This window comes from Thalia democratica, chromosome 4 (genome assembly GCF_965202585.1).
Source record: "Thalia democratica chromosome 4, ktThaDemo2.hap1.1, whole genome shotgun sequence".
Lineage (NCBI taxonomy): Eukaryota > Metazoa > Chordata > Thaliacea > Salpida > Salpidae > Thalia > Thalia democratica.
This window is the reverse complement of record NC_139168.1, coordinates 44,898,830-44,912,132: the sequence shown is the minus strand read 5'-3', so window position 1 is coordinate 44,912,132 and position 13,303 is coordinate 44,898,830.

The window sequence follows — 13,303 nt, the reverse complement described above, 5'->3', positions numbered from 1 at the left end:
ATTTGTTATATTTTTGGGTAAAGTTGATCAAGAAGAGGATTCACATTTAAAATTTTCTTAACAAGGTCACCGGGGGTTTAAGTGTTAATACTGTACTTCTCCTTATTAAACGACAAAAAATACGCTCAAAAAGTTTAATCAATAAGGGTCGGCAAACTGCGGCCCGCGGGCCAAATGCGGCCCTCAATGTCAAAGTATGCGGCCCGCGAGCTCCTTTTCGGCCAGAAATATACATTTAGAAAACAACAAAAATTAAATATTTTGTGATCAAAACTTACAGCTGGGCTCTTAATTGAATAAATATTCTTTTTTAGTGCTCTAACATTACTTAATTTGTCATTTTTTTGATGTTAAATATTATTTTCTACAGAAAACTAGAACTTTTTTTTTAATGCGGCCGTAAAAGGTTTTTTTCTAAATAGTGTGGCCCGCGAGTTATATAAGGCTGCCGACCCCTGATCTATGACCTGGTGTACGAAAAAACCTTTCGCTTATCGAGTCATACACTAGAACAGTTTAAGGTCATTTCCAGGACAAATACTGTTGTATTTTTACTTTATATTAATTATTTAAAAAACCTTTCACAACTATTTTTCTGCAACCAACCAACAGATAAATTATAAACGTTTAGGATAAGATTCAAACTATGCTCAAAAAAACGTTATACTTTTCTTCAAAATGTATTCTGTGCAGTTCTTCTATAAAAAACTAAAATAATACTTTTTTTTATTAAAGGTCAACGACAATTTTAGTATTTATATTCAATTCTAGTTACAACTTTTATCAAGAAGATCTATTTAAAACCTAAATGTGTCTTTTTTTTTTCTAAAAGACTTATTAGATTTTTAAAACTCTCATAAATATATCAAATTGAAGTAGCTATTGTAGTTGTTTTAAACTTAAATGTGTTGATTTTTTTATATTTTTAAATTTGGGACGTGCAATGTACATTGTAAAAGTAAACATTAAATTGACATATATACAGTAGTAACTAAGTTTGTTTAATTTATCAATATTATAAATTATTTTTAGTGTTTAATTTAAATTGAACTTATATTTCTAAACTGTACTTAATCTTTATCGATATAGTTAAAATTTAAGCATATAAATTAATTTTTTAAGTTGATTCTTAGTTTTTGTGAAATTTGAAACGATAAAATTCCATTACTCTTATCATAAAATAACTAAATTTTATTTTTGGTAAAATGCTTTAAATTAAAAACTAAAAACACAATAGTTAATACCTTTTGAAATATTTCATAAATTATTGAATATTGAACTTATATTACAAAAACTCTAAATATAGCAATGTTGCAAGATCAAAAATATTCTGCATCACTGTATATTTTGTTGTTATTAGTCGTAGGAGCTGATATTTGGCTTAGTAGCGATTTTAGACTGATTTTCTGGAGTCTATGCTACCTCTTTAAATAAAACTTTTTAAATAAGAAACTTTACGTAGAAAAATAAAGATGCTAGTTATTTTTAATTTTCTTAAAATATTTATGTTGAATTTACAAATGTAAACAATATTGTATAATTATTAAATTTAAAAAACACTTAGAGTTTTCAACCTAATTTTTTTTCAATAACTTCTATAAACTTTTGTTTTAAAAAAACGTATTATAATAACGATCAATAGGGAAAAACAATCTACTGAAACTAAATTCTAATCTATTAGAATATAAATAGTATATAAAAACTAGCACAATAATCTTTTTGAACACGTTGAAAACAAACTTAAATACTTAAAAGTAATAAATGACAAAATAAAGTATTAACTTATGAAAATATATTTTAAAATAAGAACCCTGCAATAATTTTCATTAAAAACTAAATTTAAAATGTTAGTGTATATAAAAAAAATTTGATGATGCACGTTATGTACTTAAAATTTAAAAATACTTTACGTAACTAATATTTCTATCTATGCAATAAATTTTAAATTACACTTACTTACTTGTTTAAAATAAGTTTATGTGCAGCAAACTTTCTTTGTTTATTAAAACTGTACTAAACCAGCTTTCTAGAACGACTTTTTTTTAAATTGGCCTTTTTAAGTTTTACAAGTTTTGATTTTCAAGAATCACTAAAAACAGACCTATTCCAACCACTCCATCACTACATTACTAGAGTTACATTAACTCTAAACCTAGCATCTAACAAAATGTTTATAATGTTTTGTCATTAAAAATAATTTAATACTATTTATGCCTAAACATTAAAAGTTTACAATAGTGATGTTAATTAATTACTTATTGAAACTTAAACTAAAAACTTAATAGTTATACAATTTACAGAAATCGTGATACAATGGAGGTTAAAATTTCAAGTTTAATAAATAGTTCTGCTTATTAATAGAATTTTTATTAGATAGAAATTATAAACAAAAAAAAAACAAGTTTAAAATGATTGAATTTAAACTATTGCTAACTAGAAAGATAATAAATAAACCAGAGTTTCCCAAAATAGACAACATTTCAGGGATTTAGGGGATTTAGATAAGCTGCAAAGGGGCCACAAGGGGGCCATAATGTTTTAAGCCTATCTAACATTAGTTTTTTGAGAGAGGGGGCCATAACTTTTTTTTATTTCTTTTTTTTAAACCATGTTAAAAAAGTTTGGGAAACCCTGTCGTAAACCAATATAAATATAATCAGGTATAAGGCATTTTACTTTTTACTAACCATTTTTGTTTGAGTCGAAAATCATTATTGTAGAAATAGTTTATAACTTTAGATTTTTATTTTATTTTAAGTTCTAATTTTTGTACGTTATAAAAAAAAATTATGTAAGTAAAAACATTAATATTAATTTTCACTACTAGTTTATCCTAGTTTCTAATTCGCAATCATTAAAAAAAAAATCTTAAATTCGATCATATTAACATTGATAACATTAAACTCGATAACTTAAAGTTCGATAATTTTAAACTTATTAAATTTAAACTTTTTATTTCAACTTATAACTTTATCCTTGAACATTCAATCTAGATCATTTTAAATTTTAAATTCTAAACTTGATAATTTATATTTGGTTTATAATTTTCAACTTTTTATACTTTAATGCGTAGCAACTTAGTCACAAAGCAAGCTTTCTCGAAAGGATTACAGCACATTTATTCAAGTAAAACATGTTCTCGATACTTAAAAAGATTTTCTTCCATTGTAAAAAAAAATAGTTATAGTCTATTGTAATTTAAGCATTTTATTTAATTTTATAAATTTTACTCGTTAGATCCTATAAAAATGTTTAAAATAGTCTTTTTTACCCACTTGTTCTTAATTTTTTTTGATTATCAGAAGAACAGTTAATTAAAATCCCAAAACACATTGAGAAACCCAATTTAGGAAAATGAATTTCAAGATATCTATACCTTAATTTTTTCGTCAAACACGAAAAACTATTTACTTTTTTAGTTTTATAGACTAGTTTATTAAAACTTTAAATAACGTTCAAGGTTACTTTTTTTCTTGTTTTCAGTATATTTACAAATAAAAAAAGTATATATGAGCACTATATAAACGAAGACTTGTTGTTTTTTATCAATTATTTATTAATAAACTATTTCAACAGTATATATTTTTAAGGTTATAATAAAAAAAACTAAATGAGTCAAATGTACGTAACGTTTTCTTGAGTATATCTAGATATCAACAAAATAACCTTATTATTTTATAAGTATTATTTTAAAACTAAGATAAATTCATTTAAAGGCGCTGAAAATATTTGGTCTAAGGACCTGGTGCACGAAAAACCTTTAGGTTATCGAGTGGCACACCTCTTGGATACCTTTTAACGTCTTGTCATTCGTTAAACTGAACATTAAATTATCATAAATTTATAATGATAACTTTTCTAGTTTAGTTAACTAACGTGCCTTAAAAAAACTCATGTACAGTGCTTCTTTACTTCTTCGGTCCTTACTTTTTCGGTTCCTCGCTTATCAGACCAGTTTTGATCAAAAAGTAGATTTATTTATTTCAGTTGTATTTCAGCAATCAATGTTTTTGTGTACTTTTAACTTTAAATATTACGATGAGAATTAAATAGAGACTTTGCAGGAGGTTTGGCTTGCGGAATATCAAAATATGCGGTGAGAAATTAAGTTCAGATAGCTCATCTGCTGATCAATTCGTTAATGAATTTTCAGGCATAACTGAAGGCCAAACATCGATTTTTTATTATGATGAAATCGTACTATACTTCGGAATTTTGCTTGGATTTACTAAAGCATCAGTACGCAACCGGCCGGATGAAACAAAAAAAGAAGACAGGGTGACAATAAATGCCTGTGCAAATTCCAGATAAAAATTGGTTGGTGAGACTAAAAATCCGCGTTGTTTTCGTAATCACAACAAGGAGGCGCTGCCAGTTATCTACTGAAATTCAAATAATTGATTTAGTCGATTGTTATACTTTCAGAGATTGGTTTTTTAAATGTTTTGTTCTTGAGGCAAGACAAAACTGAGAAACCTTGAAAAAGAAGAAAAGGCAGTTTTTTCCCTTGATAAATGCTGTGCACATACATGTGAGGAGGAACTCGTATCAGCTGATGGCAAAATTGCTGTCAAGTTTCTGCCTTCAAATGTAATTGTACTCCTACAGCCAATTGATCAAGGTGTGCTTTAGTCTATGGAAAGGGTCTACAAAAAGTCAATTCTAAGAGATCTTGTATCACAATCAACTTTTAGCATAAAAAATATTTTAAAAAGAATCGACATAATAAAAACTGATATAAGAAATAAGAAACTCATTGAAGAAACTTTTACCATTACATTTTCAATGCAAAACAATCCTTTGAAAAAAACTGCAAATAGCGAGTATATCGAGCAATTTTTAAAATTAAATATCACATTTACAGACAATGATATCCCAAACTAGATGAGTTGCGATGGTCCTGGGTATAAACACATGGACGAGCAAGGAATTCTTGCACTTATTTCTGGAGACAACGAAAAAGAGGCTGATGAAGGTGTTGAAGACAAAATGATGTTTCCATAACATCTAAGTGTCTGTTCTCTCACGCTCAAGCCATATGGAGAATGCATGATTACTTAGCTTGTTATTGTTATCAGCCAGAAGCAGACCAGAAAGTGTGTCACAAATCATCGTACTCTGTGAGTTTTTTGTTAAGAAACGATAAATATCTGTCAAACAAATCTTCTTTTTTTCCCAGAAAGAGTTCCGATATTAGTTAAACTTTTGTTCTTTGTCTGTTTTAATAGTTAGTTGTTAACCGTATTAAATTAAAGTTAACTAAATGAAAAATTTAGTGCTTGTTATATTGTATGCATAATATAAAAGAGGAAGTTTAAAAATATGCAATGTTTGTAGTTGTCCGACCAAAGGCTTATCCGGCCAAAATTCCAAAAAAAAGTTTGCCCACATGGCCGTATAAGTGAGAAAGAATTGTATAACTTTTACAAAAAATATCTAATAATGATCCTACAACTAGAATTTTTATATACTATTGTTGAACATTTATGTGAAATTATACTTATTTCACTTCAATTGTCCATATATCGATGCATGCATTAGTATAAATTAAAAAAAAATTTAATCAAAAAATATTTTTTTTAAATAAGTTTCAAATAAATAATGACAACAGTTCTCTAATTTATATTTTAAGTTCTACTCGACATTTTTTGATTGACAAAGGCAAAATAAATACAATTATGTATTCATTAATTGCCGTGTGCAAAACCAGGTGAGTATGTAAGCTGGCTATTAAAACCGTGCCGAGACACCTGCAGATTCCAACATGCATATACCAACATGCCAAAACACTTGCAGCTTTAAACATGCAACGAGACACCTGCAATTGTCAACATGTCAAGCCACCTGCAACTGTCAACATGTCAAGCCACCTGCAACTGTCAACATGTCAAGCCACCTGCAAAAGAGAGAGTAAAAATGTATGTAAACGATGAAGCACATCTACAAACAGGTAATTATACCTCAACTACCCTACGGAGCGGACCTAGGCCGCTTCAACGGGGAAACTCTTCCTTCGTGGAAGTAGTTGCAGCTTTTCACGTGAGACTTCGAGGCCGGAGACGTGAATGGCAGTACGATACAAAATAGTTGGCTTGAAACTGCGCGGTCGCAGAGGTTAACTAGAGAACGATATAAAACAGCTTACGTGAGACTTCGAGGCCGAAGACGTAAGCTGTGGTACGATATGAAACAATTTTGATAGGATTTCTACGTTCATAAATGTCGTCTTTTCCACCTTTATCGATATTAAAGTTCGTATAAGATTAATGTGTAGAAAACTGAAGCGTCGCGCACCATTTTGAATCGTTTGTTTGTGAAGGCAATAAATTGTACATAATTTTTGTTGTTTATTTTATAACTAAATTAAGTTGCTAAACCTATTTATACCCGTTAAAGATAGAGATAATTTAATATCCCTCTATTTACATATAAATAAATATGGTATACAATACTATAAATTATTTTATTTTACTTATTATACATTATAACTAATATATAAACGTTTTATTTGATGTGCATCCATTTTGTATTAGTTATTAAATATTTTAGCTTCATTTAGTATATGAGAAGTTATAAAATTAATTAACTATTTTTTTGTTAGTTTATCAATTTTGTATAGTCGCCAAAAAGTTTTAAAACTTTTATGTCTTTATATTCCGGTGAATACAATAAATGAAAAAATTATTTAAAAAAGTTAATGAAGAAAGCCTCTATACTTATAGGTACACAAGTTTTTATTTTGTTTTAGAAATTAAAAATAAACTTACTATACTTTTTGCATCAAAATGACTCGTTAAGAAAATAAGCACAATTGGCACTAAATATTTAGTTTAATCTTATTACAGACATAACTTTTTATAATCCGCTATTTACATCATTTTAGTTTTAGTAGCGAAATAGCAAAAATCTTTAAAGTTATATTAAATAATTTAAGTAAAAATCTTAATGTTAATGACATATTTAAGTGTAAATTTTGTTTTGCATTGCTGAAAATGCAGTTTAATTATAATATTACATTAAACAACAATACATTTAAACTTTTTTCAAATAGATTTTAAAGTTGTTAACCATAACATGTTACAAAAAAAATCTAGAATGGAACAATTAAGTTTGATTTTGATCAAAATAAAGTCAAGTTTAAAATTGTTGTCTACTGAAATAACTTAATAAATAAAATTAATTGCTATAAAAGGTACCTAAAGTATTTTATACTATAAATTAAAACATGGATTTTCGTAAATTTATAATAGTTTTAAAAGTTCTGATGTCTTCGAACAAAACTATGTTTTAAAATAAGAATGTTAATCATATAAGACTTAAAAAATAGACTAATTAAAAAAGTTCTGTTATTTTGGTCTTAATTATCAAAGGTCACAACACAAATACACGGTGTCACTTTTACATGATTTTTAACTCTTCTAATTAAGAACTTTTATAATTTGAAACGTTTTACTTTACTACGTTGTTTTCAATAATTAAAAATAAATTCTATATTTATTTTAGAATTTGACTTAACTTATTAAATTTAAATATAAAAGTGTTAGTTCGTTTAAAGGTGACGCTCGGGTATTTCTAACAATTACGCTAAATTAGTAGTTAGTTCAAAATTGGCAATTTTAGTTTTTAAAATATCGTGTAAGAGAGCCGAGTTGTATTTTAGACAAAAAGCGTAAAATTTCAAATGTTTTTAAACATTTAAAACTTTATGTCATTCCAGCGATCAAAACTTCAACTGAATTAAAAGTCGTAGGAAGTAAGTTTATTACATTTGTAGTTTATCGTTTATTTATTTTGTTTATTTATCAATATTTTGTTATAATAAAACTCAAGTCAATATAAATGTAATAAATATTTATTTAGACTAAAGCTTATGATAGTTTGTGATTTCTCAGACATAAATAATAATTAACACTTACACATCAAAATAAAATGAGTAATCTCCATTTTAGAAACATGATTTTATCAACCAATCATAAGCTTGTAAATTAGGTGCCAAAATCAAAATTTAATATATAATATTATTAAACAAATACAAAAAGAATAATTTTCTGTGTATATAAATAAAATTAATTTCCTTTATTCTATTTATTTAAAAAACTAATAATAAATTGCTTTTACTACCAAAAAATTAAACTTATTTTAGAAATTATCATCCATTTAAAATACTGAATGACTGACCTAGTTTTAAGCAGCAACTTTCAACTTTGCTAACATAGACAAAAACTTGAGCAAATTTTTCCTAGTTTTATAATTTTCCCATATGAAAAAGAATTATTTTTTCCTAATACCATATACATCAATAAACTTTCCATTGTTTACATATTTTTTCATTTTATAACATGGTTGCCACACGCTCTGTATACCCAGGGTATTTTGAAATTTTGGAAATCTCTGGATGATTCAGTATAAAACATGTTAACTTATCATACTTAGAACTAATTTTTAAAACTCAGGCTGGCCGAGGATAGTTGTATATATTAAAAAAAAAAAATAGGGGATAGCTTAAAGATTATGAAAATCTCAGGCTAGTTATTTTGTGGATTTTGAATGAGATTTTGTTCATTAGTTTCAATAATTTTTTAACCAATTTTGTTTAAGATCTTGATTTTGATTTTTTTAAGATTTGAAAAAAATCAGAATGACTTGAAAAAGTTTAAGGTCACTTCAGACAGGTTTTTAACCTGAAAAGTGGCATTCCTGTTATAACAGGGTTAGGGCGCGTCAGGCTAAATCAGTTTTTTTATTTAAAAATTTGAGAATCTCAGTTTTTCTCAGTTCAAAAGCTTGAATTTTTTTTTTTAGTAATTAAGAAATTTATTTAAGATCAAGTTGAGACGTAAATTTATTTCTAAATGAATATATAGTTATTTGTAAAAATAAATGCTTAAAACCTTTTGTTGAATCTCTAAAAACGATTTAAGAATCTTCATTATTTTGTTTTGAGTAGATTATATACGTCATAATTATAAAAATTCATAAAAAAATACATTTTTAACATTACAGTTTAGTTCAACAACTTAGCGGTTTGTTTGAATTTGTTTACATCAGCTATGTATTTCAGAGCTAAGTTGGTTGAACTGTTTTAATTTCTAATTAAAGGCTTTATGCCAAAAACTTTTTAGATTGAAACTCTTAGCAGTTTATTCATATATTTTACTGTATGTTTAAAGTTATTAGAGATATTCACAACACTCAAACTTAGCTTAAATATATAAGTACTAAGTTTTGTGGGAGTACTAATTTTAGGTACAATTAATTTTTCTTTACAAGAACAAAATATTACAGGTTTTTTTATTAATTTAAGTGTAAGCTTTTTAAATCTGATACGACATCAACAACCACTGTATTTATTTAGAGTTTAGGGTTTATAATTATGTATCAAATTTAAGTATTAGTCAAAATACTACAATAAACATTTTTTACTTATTTTAATACTCGTGTAAGCGTTTCATTTTAAATTTTAATAAAACACAACAATGCACGTTGTTTTATTATAAATCTTCTGGTTATAATGTTTTTACTTAGTGCTTAATTAAATTGAGCAATTGTGTTTAGTAATGTATATTAAATTTTTAAACTAGTAATAGATTATATATAACACTTATTTTAAAACTTATCACTGAATTTGTTATCTTAAGGGCATAGGGGGTCAATCACCTTTTTAAAAATTTACTCTTAGAGTTGTAAGTAAGCTATGAGTTGCTTTTTGCAGACTATTAAAGATCAAAATATTTTTGAGATAAAGTTGGTTGAAGTCGGGAACTACAATAGTACTAATCAAGCCCCCCCCCCCCCCCAATACCAAAAATGACCTCTAAAGGGGATTTTCCTTACTTTGAAAAAATGTCAGGCTAAATTGGTCTCAGTCAGGCTAAATGAAAATAAATTTGCGCACGAACCCTGTGTAATACTAAATTAAATAGTAATTGAGTACAAAAATTTTAAACCACAGGGTTGTTCTCAGGGTTGCCTAAAAACCTGGAGTTTTTAACAATTTTATCATGTTCAGTAGTAAAATTTTTATCTTATAGATAACTACTATTAACTATTAACTTGTAAAAATATGTAGAACATTTTTTATTTTAATGAAAACATATATACACCTACTTTATTCTAAGCTTCTATTCTTACATTACAGTAATTATTTTTACAGAACATAGTTGAAGTGTGTTGATTCGTTAACACACAGAAACATTTGTTGGTACAGTCAGGGTTGCCACTCGGTCAGGAAAAGTCAGGAAATCAGGAAAAGTCAGGAAAAATTAAAAAAAAATCACAAAAGTCAGGAAAAGTCAGGAAAAAATGAGGGGTTTTGAAAAAAAGTCAGGAAAAGTCAGGAAATTTGATAAAATTTAAAAAAGAAAGTCAGATTTTGTCAGTTTAAATTTACAAAATTCCTTGTTTTCCAAAGCCTTCAAATGGTAAAAATTAATTTAAAGACCTTTAAAGTCAGAAAAAAATTCCAAAATTTTCCTAGAAATTTACAAAAATATTTAATTTTATTTCCAATGCCATCATCTGGTATAAATTAGAAAAATATCCTTTATAAAATTGCAATAATTTTCTATTAACATATTAAACAAGTACCCTACTTGAACAAGCTGATTTTGTAAGATTTTTAGTATTGATGGTCTTTAGCAAGGACACTTCCATAGTGAAACTGTGGTATATACACAAAAGTTTATCTAGCATAATTTTAGAATCAAAGTGTTTTTTGTTTAAGTAAATAATCGAGTTCTTTATAACTAAGCAGTTAGTTTAGTATTTTATGTAACAAGTTAATGTGTATACTTTACATCTTTATATTTTTGAAAAATATATAGATGACAAAGTTCCTTATATGTCGTTAGTTTATCTAGATACATTCATGATGGTAAATGCTAAAAATTTGTGTCTTTTTTCAGACAAGCTGTGTTTTTAAGGTAATAATACAAGTATTTTGCTGATAGAGCTGTTTATTACAAACATCAATCATACACAGATGGTTTAAATAATGTACTGGAAGTTTGATGATAGAATTCAGCAAAAAACTGTTGTTTTTAACCTGTATTAAAATTAGATTGAAAGCTTTATATAGTTTAAAGTGTTAGATTATGTATTTCAGAATAAGTTAAATTTAAGAGTTTGATTTAGAAAAGTCAGGAAAATTTTGGTAAAAAGTCAGGAAAAAGTCAGGAAATTTTTCTCAGCTAGATGAGTGGCAACCATGTACAGTAAAAGAAGATTACTGTATAACTTGTTTTTATCTTATAGATACATTTTTTTGTCATTATCAAAACTTTTTTATAAAAAAACACATTTAAAGTATCTTTACAGTATCTTTTCATTGTGTTTATGCTGTTTAAAACATTTTCTTACCTAAAACTTAACTTTAAACTAGAAAGACCCAAAAATGTCTACTTTAATAAACCTGAAGGAAATTTAAAAAATCTGAAAAAAGTTTACTAAAAACATTTGGAAACCCTGTGTTCTACACTCATGCCACTTAAAGTGATAGGTAGTTGAAGATTTTTAAATTGTTTAAGGGCATAGGGGGGGGGGGTAAACACCCTTTTTTGGTTTTTTATCTTGTTTTATATAGTTTTTACTAAGCTACAAGATGCTTTTGATAGATTTTAAAAAACCAAAATAATTTTTGAGATATAGGCGGTCAAAGTCGGAGGCAACAATAGGAACCTTATGGGAGGCCCAAACTAAAACAGCAAATAACTAGAAATCACTAAAAATCTATCTTCTCCTGCATTTTTTGAGATAAATACCTCAAATTTTCAGGAAATGTTCCTTGCAATATTTAGAAAATTCTATTGGAACAGAATTTAAAAAAATTCAAAAATAAAAATTTTATAACAAAAAAATTAAAAAAAAACTTTTTTTTGTTTATTTTTTCTATAAAATTTTTATTTTTAATTTTTTTTAAAATTCCTTCCGACAGAATTTTCTAAATATATCAAGGATCATTTCCTGAAAATTTGAGGTAGTTATCTCAAAAAACGTAGGAGAAGATAGATTTTTAGTGAAATAGTCTATTTTTGCCGTTTTAGTTTGCGCCTCCCATAAGGAACCTATTGTTGCCTCCAACTTTGACCGGCTATATCTCAAAAACTATTTGAATTTTTTAAATCTGTAAAAATCATTTTGTAGCTTAGCAAAAACTATATAAAATAAGATCAAAAACCAAAAAAAGGTTGTTTACTCCCCTATGCCCTTAAGAAAATCTGAATGACTTGTTTGATTTTATTTTTTCTTGTTTCAGACTAATTTGTAAAACTTCTTGAATCTCCATCTAGGTGTAGGTGTTTTGACTCTAAAGCTTAACTTTTCTTGAAAACAAGTTTTTAATGAGTTTAATTGTTACAAATTAAATATTTTTAATTATTAAAGTTTTTTTCATAATGATAAAAATAGCTTTTGTTCATCTTAATACTTATTTAAAGTTTATGTAGTAGATTAACTCATGCTATAGTAATGTAACTCAGGCTAGTTTTTTTGCCTCAAAGAGTAACAATCTAGTTTTTAACTGTTGATCGATTGCTCATCAGTAAACTAAATATTATTAGATACTTTTAGTAATAAAATGGTATTAAAAAGTTGCCAGGCTAGGCAACACTAGTAGCTGTACTGCAGGGTTTCTAAAAATAATTTTTGTTATCTCTTTTTTTCAGAAAATAAAAAAATGTTTTCATTTTATTAAGAATTCCAGAATATCTAGTATAAGTTTAAAATTTCTTGTCAATTATTTCTCAGACCTTCTCATTTCTTTCTTAGAATATATAGTGTAATTTAGAATATTTATATGGATGGGATTCTTGATTTTTTGCAAAAAGAACTAAAAAATTAAGAAAACTTACAAAAGTGATAAAAATTACATAAAATCAACAAGCACTTCAAATTGTATTAAATTGTGCACAATGTGTTTATGTGATAATTGACCAAAGAAAAAAATCAGCTAAAAACTCAAGGTCAAGTTTTTTGGATCGGTTTGCATTGGAGCGGTTTTCAGACAATCCAAAATAGCCTTTATAGACAGGGTTCCCGCTTCCTTTTAAATCCCTCCAAGTTTGCAATATTTAAAAAAATCCTTATAAATTACGTTTTTTGCTTAATGATTGAAATATATAAGCCAAAACAGCAACACCGTGTGGTAAAAAACATGTAAAAAATTTAATAATTTTATTAAAATCAAAATCTTTGCAGTCTCAGAACTAAGTTCTGACTCTTATGGCACCACCTAGGGAATAAAGTTTTTCCTTTATTATATTAAATACAATTTATCTTAAGTTTGCTTATTTGACTAAAATTAGAG